At 42.3% G+C, this 15,101-nt stretch overlaps 1 long non-coding RNA gene across 1 annotated transcript; it reads left to right on the top strand.

Annotated features, from left to right (window-relative positions):
- The first annotated feature begins 357 nt into the window (after nt 1-357).
- LOC124256190 lies at nt 358-13,369 on the top strand. The gene is made up of 3 exons (XR_006892847.1): nt 358-443; nt 10,762-10,764; nt 13,352-13,369. It is a non-coding gene; the product is annotated as an uncharacterized LOC124256190 (long non-coding RNA).
- Nucleotides 13,370-15,101: the final 1,732 nt, after the last annotated feature.

The raw sequence follows: 15,101 nt of genomic DNA on the forward strand, positions 1-15,101 counted from the left end.
ATATATTCTTCCACAACTGCGACAGTAAGGTCTATGACAGTACATATTTACATATCAAACTGGCTGCATCGTTTGCTCTCCATCAGCTTCGATGACAGCACGTGGAGCCGTACAACCTATGTAAACAAAGGATCGCTACGCAAATCGAAATACTGTTACATGTTTTGGGATATTTTCTCAGTGAAAGTAAACCATTCTATTAAAGATGTTTAATTAGATGTGTAGACTCGTCAAATATAAAAGAGTTAAGAAATATGTACATTATATTGAATAGACGGTGCAAGATGTGACGTTTCTGGCCTGTGGCAGAGGTACTATGCTGGCTGGCCGCATGGAACTCTGGGTAGGAGAGTGACGACACAGGTCAAGGCGATACGACACTCGTATAATGTACGAGATCAGTATGCAACTACCAATACGTTGACCACGTGGGTAATAAATTTGTAGATTTATCCAACAGCGATGTCTTCAACGGGTGAGAAATAAATCAGTGTAATTACTCACACACAGTAGGGATTATGACGTAAAAAGCAAATGACGTCATATCATACATTATGACGCCGTGATGTCAGTAAAGGTGGACCAGCTGAACATAGCTTGACTGTCTGAGGGGTAATATTGTGACCAGTGTCCTCATAGGCTCATACTTCCCACTGGAGTTGCGATGGGGTAGCCTAATTGTTAAAACGTCCGACCTCCACGTTGAGAGGTCAAGGCTTTCTCTCCCCTTTTCCGGTTGGGATTCAAAGTTTCAGTGGAATCAATCTGGCCAACCCTAGTCCTTGACTACCATTTTTAATAACGAGTTCAAGCACGTCTATCGAACAGTGTGCGACTTTCCTCAGAGGGAGATAGGGTTGACGGCCTTAACATCCCTCGGGCGGTGGGGTAGCCTAGTGGTTAAAGCATTCGCTCGTCACGCCGAAGACCCGGGTTCGATTCCCCACATGGGTACAATGTGTGAAGCCCATTTCTGGTGTCCCCCGCCGTGATATTGCTGGAATATTACTAAAAGCGGCGTAAAACCAAACTCACTTACTCGCTCGTGGACACAACATCACGTCACCTTCCGTTTTCCACCAAAACAGGTGATTGGCAGAGTAATCTGACCAATGGGCGCTCAGTTTACATTACACACACGTCGAGGTTTCTCGCCTGACATCGAGTATAAACATAACAGCATTGTGTTTTCTCTGCTCATTCAATTAATGGTAGGCAGACTTCACACACGGTTCAGACACCAAGAACACGTTTTCGCCAGTACCTGATATCAGTGTTTTAGACATGTGCTCGAGGTGTCATTTAGCAGGCGTAAAATTGGTTACAAAGTCGATCACGTCTTGTCAAGGTCACATAATCAATCTCGGGCAGTATCGAATGAAAACCAGATCTACTCTCAAACAAAATGCTGAAAGGTTACGCATCTAACCGTCATATTTCCCGTTCCTGCTCTGAGTTCTTTGTAAACACGTTTATTCAGAAACAGGAAGAGAAGAAATTTCGTTTCACGTCATGTGCATATCACTAAAAGTGGTAGTAGTGTGTCCAGCCTTACTTGCTGTGTTTACAATGTATTGGTTTGAACACAGAATCAACAATGATCTATCGAAGGGATAACCAGATCTACTGACAAACAAAATGCTGAAAGGTTACCATCTAACCGTGATATTTCCAGTTAGCAAGCCCTGACTTCCTGATAGACGTGAAAACCTGGCAACAACAAACAGATAATCTCATTTCGTTTTTATTTATCGCCGTGACTCACACGTCGTCATTTCCTTAAAATAGACAAACGTCTCCACTGCAGCGGATATCTGCCCAGTGTGTTGAGTGAGTTTTTGTTTTACGCCGCACTCAGCAATATTCCAGCTATATGACGGCTTTCTGTAAATAATGGAGTCTGGACGAGACAATCCAGTGATCAACATCGCGAGCATCATTCGGCGCAATTGGGATACGATGACATGTGTCAACCAAGTCAGCGAGCCTGACCACCTGATCCCGTTAGTCGCCTCTTACGACAAGCATGGGTTGCTGAAGACCAATTCTTACCCGGATCTTCACGGGTCACCCAGTGTGTTGAAGGTGATCGAGGAATGTATAGTCCCTTAATATGTATAATATTGATAGTAACAAATAAACTCATTTCAATTTAAAAGGAGCCCAAGTGAGTTGGGAATATCAGGGGAAATCTTGACTTGCTTCATTTAGGGCTTTAGCATTGCAGGGAGGTCTAGGCAGTAGGGAAATAATGTGGTTCAAAGAGGGTGAGACAGACCAAAGAATGTACTACATTGTACTCGTGAAGTAGTCACGATCTCCTGACAATGAAAGGTTGCACAGTCCACCCTAGAGTGACTGCAATCGATATACTTTTTGTTCTTATAGCTATGGTTTTAGCTGATTTCTGAAAGGACGTCAATCATTCATGAAGGCAATGGGTGTGGCCTCGGCAGTGATGCACGAATACTAACTGAAACGTTCTGTGAAAAGCGCGTGTGACCTTGCAGTCTCCAGTACTTCAGTACTTCAGTGCTTCAGTACTTAACGAGTATGACGTTGAGTACAGGCAGGCGGTACGTATATGCTTCGGAAAACGTTTATGAAGAACCAGAGGAACATTACCACCTGGTTAATCTTTAAAGATTTTCGGTATTCATTCTGTACAATTTGTTACCGATATTTCATTGTATGTTCTAGTTGTAATATATAAGTTTATATTGAGAAAGCCATTCTGAAAGTAATTGATCGTTATTTTTTCACTTCACACGCTGCTACGTCATTGCTTTTTCAATTGCATGGTGGATGAAAGTTGTCAATAAATGCGTACTCAAAGAATGAAAAGGAAGATTAGTCACACACGGGACCTGTGGTACATACTGAAAGCTTAGAACTGCCTTTTTAGGGGCAGAAAATCTTAACAAAATACAAATGGACATATGACATTTTGGAAGGGATATTGTCACATAGTAGAGCATTTTACTGCGTTTTACTCTGTTCAAAGATGCGACATCCCCACGTAGTTGACCTTGAAAATGTCGCGTTGTCGCATTACCCCCCTTTGCTAAAAGTAGTAAAGTGTGAAATGTGACAATGAGAAAAACTGTTCAACATGACGGCTAGTGTGTTGCGACAATGTCGAGTTTCCTCAGTTGTTCACAGTTATTATTTGCTTTTGAAAGGACGACAACGCTGGACCGTCCTTTTCATAGGCACCCCTGCACCCCCTTTTGTGCTGAGAGTTTGTTAAATAACCATTGAAACTCGGGTGAAAATGAGGTGTGCACCCCTCCTTTTCTCAATAAGGAGAACGCACGCACACACACACACGCACACACATCCCTCTCTTCTCAAAGCTGTATCCGCACCTGCTTTTCAGGATTTCATATGGAAGCGCTATGGCAATAGACAAAATCTTATCAGCGATTAGGGGCGGTGGGGTAGCCTAGTGGTAAAAAGCGTTCGCTCGTCTCGCTGAAGACCCAGTTCGATTCCCCACATGGTTACAATGCATGAAGCCTATTTTTGGTTCCCTCGCCGTGATATTGCTGGAATCTTGCTAAACGCGACGTAAAACTAGACTCACTCACTTATCAGTGATTATATACTAGCCACATAAAGAAACTGTGCACACAGAAAATTCCTTCAGGATTGTAATACAACACAGAAAAGAGGAAATGATGTAGACACTTAATAAGCTGAAGTATCGGGCCACAACAACATGTCAAAAGAACATGAACAATATCCGTAACGATGACGTCAGAAGTTCAAAATTGAGGGGGTCACCTGTCGAAGTCACAAAGTCAATAACGGGTATGACCATCATGCGCGTGAAGCACAGCAGTGCATCGACGACGCATATAGGCTACCAAATGAGCATTGAAGGCCTGGGGAATGGTTTGGGACGTGGTCACTGCCGTCTGGAACCTGTGTCTGAGATTATTCACCCGAATCTATCTGTCCTGTCTTGGTGTCGTTACTCGGGGACGCCCAAAACGTGGGTGGTCGGCGACGTCATTACTGGTTCCATAACGCCTGACGAATGCAGATATCGTGTTACGATGGCATTGGAAATGTGCTGCCACCTGTTGTTGGCTCATGCCTGCTCGAACCATTCCAATGGTTTCGTGACGTTGAGCAGATGTTAATTTTTGGCATGATGTGCATGTGACTTCTCATGTGAATTTGTGAACGTTTGAATGACCAAAGATCAAGCTTTCGACAGTGACAGCAATTTCTGAGTTTCACATGTTGTGTGCAGCTGCACAGGCTGCACGTGCAGTAACACATTGCAAGGCCATAGGCCATCATCAATGACGTCACGTCGCCTAGCACCTGCATGAGCGTTTGATCGTTTCCAATACTTGCCATGTTCACACCTTTATTTATGTATAAAGACACTGTCTGTCTATCTTTATATTTTCTGTGTGCACAGTTTCTTTATGTGGCCAGTATATATAAAGTTTGTTAATCGATGACAGACGTTTACAGGCACCTACCACCAAAAGACATGAAGACTGCTCCCAATGCTTTCCTGCTGTGCATTTCAAGGAAGACGATATGAATTATTAAAACGAATGCGTCTGTACAGAACTGTTAACATTGCTGCACAGCAATATGGATTATAAGTCAAAACAACATCTTCATTATACAAACACAACTTGCAGTTCCTCCACCTTCAACTGAAGTCGCCCTGGGCCCGGTTCCTCAAAGCGATCGTAGCTCTACGACAGTCGTAAGTCTATGTTAAAGCATGGGAGTTAGCACTACGATCGCTTTGAGGAACGGGGCCCTGAACGTTGTGTGTTCGGCTAGATGTCGTCACACATTTGTCGGAGTAGGAACTAGATGTATATCGACAACGTACCCTCATAGAGGACACCGGGTGTTCACCAAACGAGTGTGAATGTTCGGTTCTACCGTTCAGGTTTACTGTAAAGTTGGTCCTTAAAATATCCCACAATAAATATGTTCGTTAATGCGTTCCTCGGGTGCATGTTTTGTCTTATTAATTACAACGTAATAAATCAATCATAGAAATATCTAACGGGATGTCTAAAACCATCAATACTATCTTCCAGTACTTGAACGTCTTTCCCGTGAAGATCCGGGTTAGATTTTGTCTTCAGCAACCCATGCTTGTCGTAAGGGGCGACTAACGGGATCGGGTGGTAAGGCTCGCTGACTGGATTGACGCGAGTTATCGTGTCCCAGATCCGTAGACCGATGCTCATTGTACCACTCACTGGATCGCCTGGACCAGATTCGACAATGGGCTCCACTTATGTAAAGAACGAATGTATTGAATTTCTTCCAGTTACATATACAGCGACCTAAAGATGAAATATTAATGATCGTCTTGTTCTGTCAGTTGAGTCTGTCTTCCTAAAAAATGAAAACTTCAAAGAAGGCATCACACGGACAATGTTTTTATGGGATTCCTTAAAAACATTATTACGTTGTTGTTTTCTGTTCCAGCTACACCGCGGAAAATTTAACCGTGGCCAGATGGAGAAACTAAAATATCTACATCTCTTTTGGATGACAGTGGCGATGTATAGATCGTCAATCGTTATGCTGATAAACGATACAAAAGGTGTTATATCGACTTTTCCCGCAAAGAGTATTGTAAACTGAAAGTTGTAAAGACAATATCGACTAATATCAACAAATAAAAGTTACCGTGAGTAACAGTCGTTATGGCAACCATTCACCTATTCATTTTACAGATTCAGTCAGCTGTAACGCTCTAAAGCTGACTGATGACAAATACTTTGGCCTAATCGAAGGGAGATAACTCTTCACAATGGGAACGCAGTTACACAATAGTAAGCTAACAAACCTGGTTACCCTCTAATGCAGATACTTTGTTAGTAATTGTTACGGGTCATAAATAACAAGGTGAACTGTTTTATTTATCAAACAGCGTATGGGCGCGAGCTACCTCATCGACTTAATCCTATCTACTTTAGTATGACAAGTTGTCGGTGAAGTCCAGCAGGTTTTTCGAACTAAATTTTCGAATCTCTCGTCACAAAATATGTGTAAAAAAGGCCTAAAAAGCAGTGGGAACTTGGTTCAGCTGAACAAGTTTTTAAAAACACCTCACTCGCTCACTCATTCAACAGCCCACTCGGCCACACATTCAAATATTCATTCCACTACCCACACAACTTAACACTCTCACTCACTCACTCAACAACCAAACACTCACTCAACAACCCACTTAGCCACACACGGAAACACTCAACCAACCATCCACACAACCACATACTCACTCACTTATTCAACAACCCACTTAGCGAATCATTTTCTCAAAATCTATGCATTGCTTCCTGGAAGTAAGTTCTCATATACTGAACCGAAGGCCTTGTACCGCAATACGTACCGAACCGTGGTAAGAGCGTACCGTTTCACCCCTAATACTCACTCACTCATTCAACAACCCACTTAACTACCCAAAAAGGAAACACTCATTCAACCACCCACTTAACACCTCACTCACTCACTCATTCAACAGCCCACTCGGCCACACATTCAAATATTCATTCCACTACCCACACAACCTAACACTCTCACTCACTCACTCAACTCAACAACCCACTCGGCCACTCATTCAAATATTCATTCAACTACCCACACAACCAAACACTCACTCACTCACTGAACAACTCACTCACTCAACAACCCACTCGGCCAATGATTCAAATATTCATTCAGCTACCAACACAACCAAACACCACTTAGCGAATCATTTTCTCAAAATCTATGCTTTGCTTCCCGGAAGTAAGTTCTCATATACCGAACCGAAGGCCTTGTACCGCAATACGTACCGAACCGTGGTAAGAGCGTACCGTTTCACCCCTAATACTCACACACTCACTCATTCAACAACCCACTCAACTACACAAGGACAACACTCATTCAACCACCCACACAACCACACACTCACTCACTCACTGAAACTCTCACTCAACCACTCAACCATCCACAACTTACAGTATTATCTGCTTAATGATAGCGTCTGGAAACAATAGTGCGTCGATAACCATCAATCAATAAACGATATTCATATAAACATTTGTCCTTGAAGAACAACAGTCCCACGACTCCTTAGATGTTTGTTGTTTACAGATGAGCTGGCAAATAAATAATTGATAACTGTGAATCCCCCGAGATGTCCCGCGTGACAAAACATAAGAGGACGCAAGAGTACTGTATTCACTGTGTGCTGTTATCGAGGCAGCGTTTGAAAACAGTGTTTTTTTATGATTTGGCAATTCGTGGTGGGTATTCGTGAAATCTTTGTAGAAAATAAACCACAAAGGCAAAAGTAAAAAGTTTGTTAATAAATTTACTCTTAAAAACTTACAAATATTGATGTGTTCAAAGTGCTTTAAAATGGGGATCGATTGGAATGAAATTTCCTGAAAATATGGTACATGTGAAGGAAGAAGGAATAACACAAGAGAGGGTAAGAGTGAATATAGTTTTTAGCACTATTTCAACAATATCACGGAGGGGGACACCAGAAATGGGCTTCACACATTGTAAACAAGTGAGAAGCGAACCGGACCTTCGGCATGACGAACGAACGCTTTAACCTCTAAGCTACCCCACCGCCCCGAATAACACAAGGCGTATAGAGAGTTGGCATCGGGAGACACCAAACTGGAGGGAGGGCGGGGGTGAGTTAAGGTGTTGGTGATAAGGACGGTGGGGGTATGGGTAGAAGTGGTAGGAGTAGGGAGTACGGGACACACCAGGAAGGTCAGAAAGGCTATGTGGTTGGGGTGAGGTGAGTATCAAAGTTGACACGATGGAGAAAAGGTAAGGAGGTACGAGGTGAGGTGAGGTGAAATTGGGTTTAACGTCGTGCTTGAGAATATTTCGCTCATATGACGACGTGAGTGCGTGTGTATGTGTATGTGCGGCTGCTTGTACTAGCCCAGACTGAAGCTGGTTTTATAGAGCTAGCCCACTGAGATACCATGCCGCAGTGAAGCATGAAAAACCCCACTCAGACACATTATACTGACTCTGAGCCGACCAGTCCTTGTTGTACCCATAAATGGCGAGCGCCAGGCAGTGAACAACAAGTACCATATTTTAACGTCTTTTGGTATGACGCGGTCGGGGATCGAACCCGCGTCCTTCCGCTCTCCGGGCGGACGCTCTAACCACTACACCACAGAGGCGGTCCAGGTACGAGGGATACCAGGAAATGAGGGGCGGCTGATGGAGTAAGATTGTAGAAGAGATAGATGTAACAGTATGGTGAATGTCGTTCAGTGTAGGAGGTGAATCAATGCTGTTTACAGTTGGGTATATCTTACCTCACACATAAATTTCTGATTGGCTGAGCGCTCTTCTATTATTTCCAATGTACCCCGCAGTCAATGGCAACTCATTTGGTACTTCGTGGTAGTTATTCTTTATCTCGAATAACATTGAATCACGCATGATGTACGGAAATGACCGATGTTTTGCGAATGCAAATCGATGGAAGGGAGATAACTCTAAATCTGAATTTCTTGTCAGCAAAATCTAGCGATGGCTACAAAAAGATTTATACCCGTGCTTCAAACAATTCAAAATTAACATTAAGGTGTTCAGTAAGATAAATACGTTGTTCACTGGTCCCTCGGGGCCCATGGGTTGATGTACCCTCGATGTTTGTTTATGTTCCCTGAGCCCGAAGGGTACATCAACCCATGCCCCCCTCGTGACCATCCAGTGAACAACTTGTATTGTATCAGTGACGTTGAGTGTTTGAGTTGAGTCAGTGACGCTAACAGTACCAGGTTCTGTGCAAAGAGCACAGAGGTCACAAATCAAGTGAAGTTAAGCAGCGCTGGTCCCTGAGTGTCCGTGGATGGGTGACCGTCTTTGGCAGCTTGACTCCTGAGAGTTTCTAGGACTTCAATCCACAACGAAGCAAGTGTAACACATGTGGTTTCACCTTAGCCATGTGACTTTGTTCAGAACTGCCTGTGTTCATCCAGCAGTAAATGGGTACCTGGTGGGATGAGATGGTCATATGACTGTTAAACTTTTAGGGCATCACATACACATTAAGCAACGGACCGGAGTAATAATGTTAATGCTTTGAGCGTACGTCTTTTGAGTATGTACAGTATTTATTAATGTCGGTTACGTCGAATCTTGTGACGCTGACAGTTCAGACAGGAATTCCACCGTCACCCTTCGCAGGTGAAAGGACACCAATAGAACATGAACATAGAGTATACTAATTCTAGCCGTACATTGGGAGCTTGGGTCTTTGGAAGCGCGAGGGATTTCTTTTCGCTTTCTGCTCAAAATTTGGACCGCAAACTTACCGAATTCCTAGTTTATTGGATGCGGTGGGGTAGCCTAGTGGTTAAAGCGTTGGCTCGTCACGCCGAAGACCCGGGTTCGAATCCCCACATGGGTGCAATGTGTGAAGCCCATTTCTGGTGTTCCCCGCCGTGATGTTGCTGGAATATTGCTAAAAGCGGCGTAAATCCAAACTCAGTCAGTCTAGTTTATTGCATCGTGTACACAAACGCCCCGCGTCAAAACACGCTGAATCGATGGTACCTGTCAGAGCGCTATAATCGCCATTCTTTCCGAAGCACTTAACCCTAACTAATGTCATAATGAGTTAACGTACATATATTCATCGCAAACAGGCCTGTGTCGTGCCTGTTCACCATTGACTTTGACCTGCCCCGTAATGAAAATACCCATCGCTGGTAGGTCAAGACCGAGGTCGTAAAGGCATGGTTGCCCTCAAATATGATACAGATGCTATCGGTATGTTTCAAGGCAAATGTTTTTGTGAATTAACGTCTTCCGGTAAATAAGACAACATAGGTCAGACTCGGGTCAATTATAGCCCGTGGACACTGTATCTTCAAATATCACTGTCGACAAGAAAGATAAAAACAATTCAAGACCAAACTTAAGGGTGGGTTGGTTGGTTGGTTGGTTTGTTGTTTTACGGTGCACTCAGCAATATTCCAGCTATGTGGCTGCGGTCTGTAAATAATCGAGTCTAGACCAGACAATCCAGTGATTAACAGAATGAGCATCGATCTACGCAATTGGGATATGTTGATGTTTGAAAAGTTTACGACAAGCATCGGATGCTGAAGACCAATTCTAACCCGGATCCTCACGGGTCACACTTAATGGACAAGGTAGGGTAAGAGCCCTTTTGTTCTATGGGATACCAGTATGTATAGTTTGAGAAAAGGCGAAATATTCAACTATGAAGTATCAGATTGTTTTCCATTTAACAAAAACAACCCTTAAATTTTGGATTAAGCACTGTAGAATAGTATCCCTCTTGAAGTCAGATCTGCAAACTCAATTGACTCTTTTTGCTGCTGGCTCATATTTATTGAAGTGTCGTAAAATATTTGTAATCAGTGTTTATTCAGTAGATGAAAGACTTCACATGTACATTCGCTTGACGTCTATAATTGAAGCTCAACAAAAAATATATAATGCAGGTTTTATGCATCCTGATTTCTGTAGATAGTGCAGATTATTTACATAAACTGTTCTCCTCCATAATTTTACTTGCGTGTTCAGCAAGAAATAGTTGAAAATATAGATAATTACAAATACTAAGATTTGATTTCTTTCTCCATATATCAAATTCGACAGCTGATTAGTTGGTGAACCACTAATGTTATCTTAAGTACATAGATCAATATATGTATCATAATGAATGTGAAAGAATCGTTTCTTTTCAATTAACAACATGTAAAGGAAGTGCCGTATAATACCCATTTTACAGGTGCTATTTGAAGACCTGCACAAAATAATACAAGACAAATCTTATGGATAACAGCTTCTTGATCTATTTTATACAACGTTTCTGGGCTAGTTCTTGCCCCTTCGTCCACCTGACTACACCAACTTCTAAATGCCTTTGAAGAATTTCTGCACAAAATAATCTTTTTCGGGTCTTATTCCAGTCAAAATATATCGAACCAGTGGCTCGTTAACAATATCAGTATTTATTTTGCATTTTGTTTTAAATAAATGCGCCTGTAGCATTCCAAATACATCTTGTACATTATCCAATGCGTACTGAAATGACAAATTGAGTGTTGTTTTATGCCGCTACTATGTGGCTGCCCACTATTATCTGGGCACAATGTGTTAAGCCCATTTCTGGTGTCCCCCCCGCCGTGATATTGCTGGAATATTGCTAAAAGCGGCGTAAAACTAAACTCAGTCAGTCAGTCCACTATCATCACGTAGGCCTGTTATTGTAACCACTGTAACAACAAACACCATAAGTGTGGGGAGTCAAATTCAGAGTTGTATTTATCGAATGACACCAATACATTCCTTTTCACAAAAAGTTAATTTCAAAATATGCGTTTGTTGCATGAAGATTTGTACAGGAAAATTCGCATAGCGTTTGCATCAATATGATTAAAAAATATATAGGTTTACACTCAATCATTCATTCATTTAGTTTTCTGGTAGTGAATTGTTGTTTAACGCCGCACACACCAACATGACTGCGATCAATAGATGATCGAGTCTGGACCAGACAATCAAGTGATCAAGATCAGGAGCATCGATCTACGCAATTGGGATACGATGACATGTGTCAAGCAAGCCTCACCACCCGAACCCGTCCATAGCCTCTTACGATAAGCATGGATTGCAGAAGACAACTTCTAACCCGGATCTTCACCGGTGCTAATATCTTAGATGGGGTTAGAAATAACAGTTAATGTTGTTTATCGTTTATGGTGGTATTTTGGGGGGTAAACAACCAGTGGGTAATATTATGAACAACGTCGCAGGCAGTCAGGGTGTCATTACACGCTGTCAAGTCACCGTGACTAACTACCTGATCCTGTTCATCCCCATCCTCGATAATCCCCAGGGTTATGATCACTCTCCACTATACCCTGGATGCATCCACGGCTTGGCCCGATAATTATATTACCTCCCTTTGCTGGCTCCGCATTCTCACAGTAGCCAATCAGCTAAGCCGCCGTTACATCCGTACTTGCCAGGGTCAACAAAGATAGCGGTCGCCGTCGCGAAGGTTTGTTCTCAGTGCCACTCAGATTTTTGAGGAAATAATACAGACAAATTGACAGATCTGAAACTTTCAAAAAAAATATATAAGAACTCATTCTACCATTTTCAGAGTACCTCTGCATCAATTGTGTTGCCAAGTTTAAACGGTTTTAAGAAGCGAAAGTGAGTTGTGATTGGTTCGCTCAACTTCCCAGCGTAGACACCTGATTGGATAAAAAGCCAGCAAAGGGAGGTAATGTAATTATCGGGCCAAGCCGTGGATGCATCCAGGGTATAGTGCAGAGTGATCGTAACGTTTACCCTGGAGATTATCGAGGATGGTTCATACCAAGGAAATGCAATGCACCCTTGCAGGCCTTCCCTAACCCGGGTTACGACGAAAGCTATTAATAATTGATATCGTGTTCGTTGGCGACCATAGCTACTTATAATCAAAGATAAGCATTGTGTGATTTCATAACCAATATCTATCTCCAATTTCTCCAATATGAGTCTTAACAGATAATTATCAAACATTAGTATTTTCATGTCCAGCTGTCATGTTTATACACTGGGAATACTGACAAAGACGACATTTTTACTCTTGGCTGACATTCTTGTGAAAATACCAACTTTGTCGTGTCACCCAATCAGCAAGATCAGAGAGAAAAGTACAGTGTAAGCATAACATGTCTCAAATTGCCAAATGACTTTTCTTACTCTAAAACCAGTTGAAGATCCGGGTTAGCAACCCGTGCTTGTCGTAAGAGGCGACTAACGGGGTCGGGTGGTCAGGCTCGCTGACTTGCTGGAAACAGTCATGTCATCGTATCACATCGATGCTCATGCTGATGATCACATGATTATCTGGTCCAGTTTCGATTATTTACACACCGCTGGAATATTGCTGAATGCGGCGTAAAACTAAGTTCACTTTCTCTTACTCTGAAAACCAGTGTCACTGAAAAAAACTCATTGTTTTGTTCTGCAGGAATGAATTAGTTATGTTATACCGTTTTAGATAATTACACTATTTCATCGCCAAATAGTAAATTGCTACCTTTTCCATTTCCTTAAATAGTTATCATATTTTTTATATAATAAAACAACCCAAGTATATCCTCCGGCAAGTGTTTTTTTCACTGGACCAAGCATCCACCTTCTCGTACAGTCTTGGAGTCAAAATGTATCATAGTTCGTTTCACAAGTTATACACGTCATTAGGACACCTTGTTAGTGAGTGAGTGAGTTTAGATTTACGCCGCACTCAGCAATATCCTAGCTATATGGCGGCGGTCTGTAAATAATCGAGTCTGGACCAGACAATCCAGTGATCAACAGCATGAGCATCGATCTACGCAACTGGGAACCGATGACATGAGTCAGCGAGTCTGACCACCCGATCCCGTTAGTCGCCTTTTGTGGCAAGCATGGGTTGGTGAAGACCTATTCTACCCGTATCTTCACGGGTCGTCACCTTGTTATAGTTGTGCGGATTATCCCATTAATCTCCACAAAGCCATCGGTAACTTTACATGTTTCTCATCTGCAAGAATTTCTGGTGTCCTCCTGCTTCATATTGCTGGAATATTGCTAAAAGCGGCGTTAAAGTATACTCACTCACTCTCACAAACTCACTAACCTGGAAGAGTGAGTGAGTTTAGTTTTACGCCGTACTCAGCAATATTCCAGCTATATTGCGGCGGTCTGTAAATCATCGAGTCTTGACCAGATCTGCATCGATCTGCGCAACTGGGAACCGATGACATGTGTCAACCAATCCAGCGAGCCTGACCACCCGTTAGTCGCCTCTTATGACAAGCAAGGGTTACTGAAGGTTCATTCTAACCCGGATCTCCACGGGTTTTACCCTGGAAGAGAGCGGACGAGCTTAAAAACACGAATATCACAATTTGTGTAACCTTCAGGTATAAAATTTTAAAATGTCGACTACTAGGTAAAGGTATTAAGACCTATTTATAATGTAATGCAAAGACGTATATACCTCTTTGTGTAAATCAAATCGCTTAGTTTCGGAAACATGGTTTGTTTTTATAAATGTAGGTGCAGAAAGGTTAAGCTGACCTTGGGTTTAAAGAGTCTGTAAGATTAAGAGTATTTTAACCTCCCCAGAGTATTCTATTTCCACAGCTGCGGGAAAGTTGGGAAAAGAAAAGTATATATTATTTCACCTCGGAATAAAACTTCAGAGCGTTCAGGAGATGATGATGAGAAACACAGAAACAATACGGACAGCCTAATAGAGGTTACACTGCTAATGATATCAATCACTGGCTTATCTGACCCAAAATTCGACAATTTACACGCCGCTTTCATGTAACTCATTGCATGAATCCAAACAATACAAATCAAAATGAAGTGAAGATTCCACACAGGTTGTAACAATCAGCCAGGTGACAGAGGTTCACTCTCACTTAGCCAGAGTCTACCCAAAAAGGTCTTGTTAAGACAACATTGCAGTATGGCTAGGTGAGAGATGCGAGCCTGGGCCTAGATTTTCGAAGCTCTCTTAGAGGTAAGATAGTTGTAAGTTAATGTTAATGTATGGCACTTACAACCATCTTAACACTAAGAGAGCTTCGAAAATCTAGGCCCAGGTAATTAGATAGAGCCGCTGAAACGTGAGCCTTTGTTCCAGGGCTATAGTCTATGTCTACATTGCGACACAATTTACGATGTATGCGTGTGTTTGTAATACTAAAGCAAAAGAAACAGCATTTCAGATAAATTAATTTAACAACAAAAGAATAATACTGAGAAAGAATATTGATAGAACATCATACGTTATATCTGTTATATGAGTGAATACTGAATATGCTCGTAATGTGTTGGTTATGCCAAGCAACGAAATGAGCTGCAGCAGAAAATCCAGCTATATTAACTTGAGGTGAGGTGAGGTGATATGGGGTCTAACGTCGTGCTTGAGAATGTTTCGCTCATATGACGACGTGCATGCGTATGTGTATGTGTGGCTGTGGCTGCTTGTACTAGCCCAGACTTAAGCTGGTGTTATAGTGCTAGCCCACTGAGATACCATGCCG

Source organism: Haliotis rubra, unplaced genomic scaffold (assembly GCF_003918875.1).
Source record: "Haliotis rubra isolate DU_JTF1 unplaced genomic scaffold, ASM391887v1 Scf62, whole genome shotgun sequence".
Taxonomy (NCBI): domain Eukaryota; kingdom Metazoa; phylum Mollusca; class Gastropoda; order Lepetellida; family Haliotidae; genus Haliotis; species Haliotis rubra.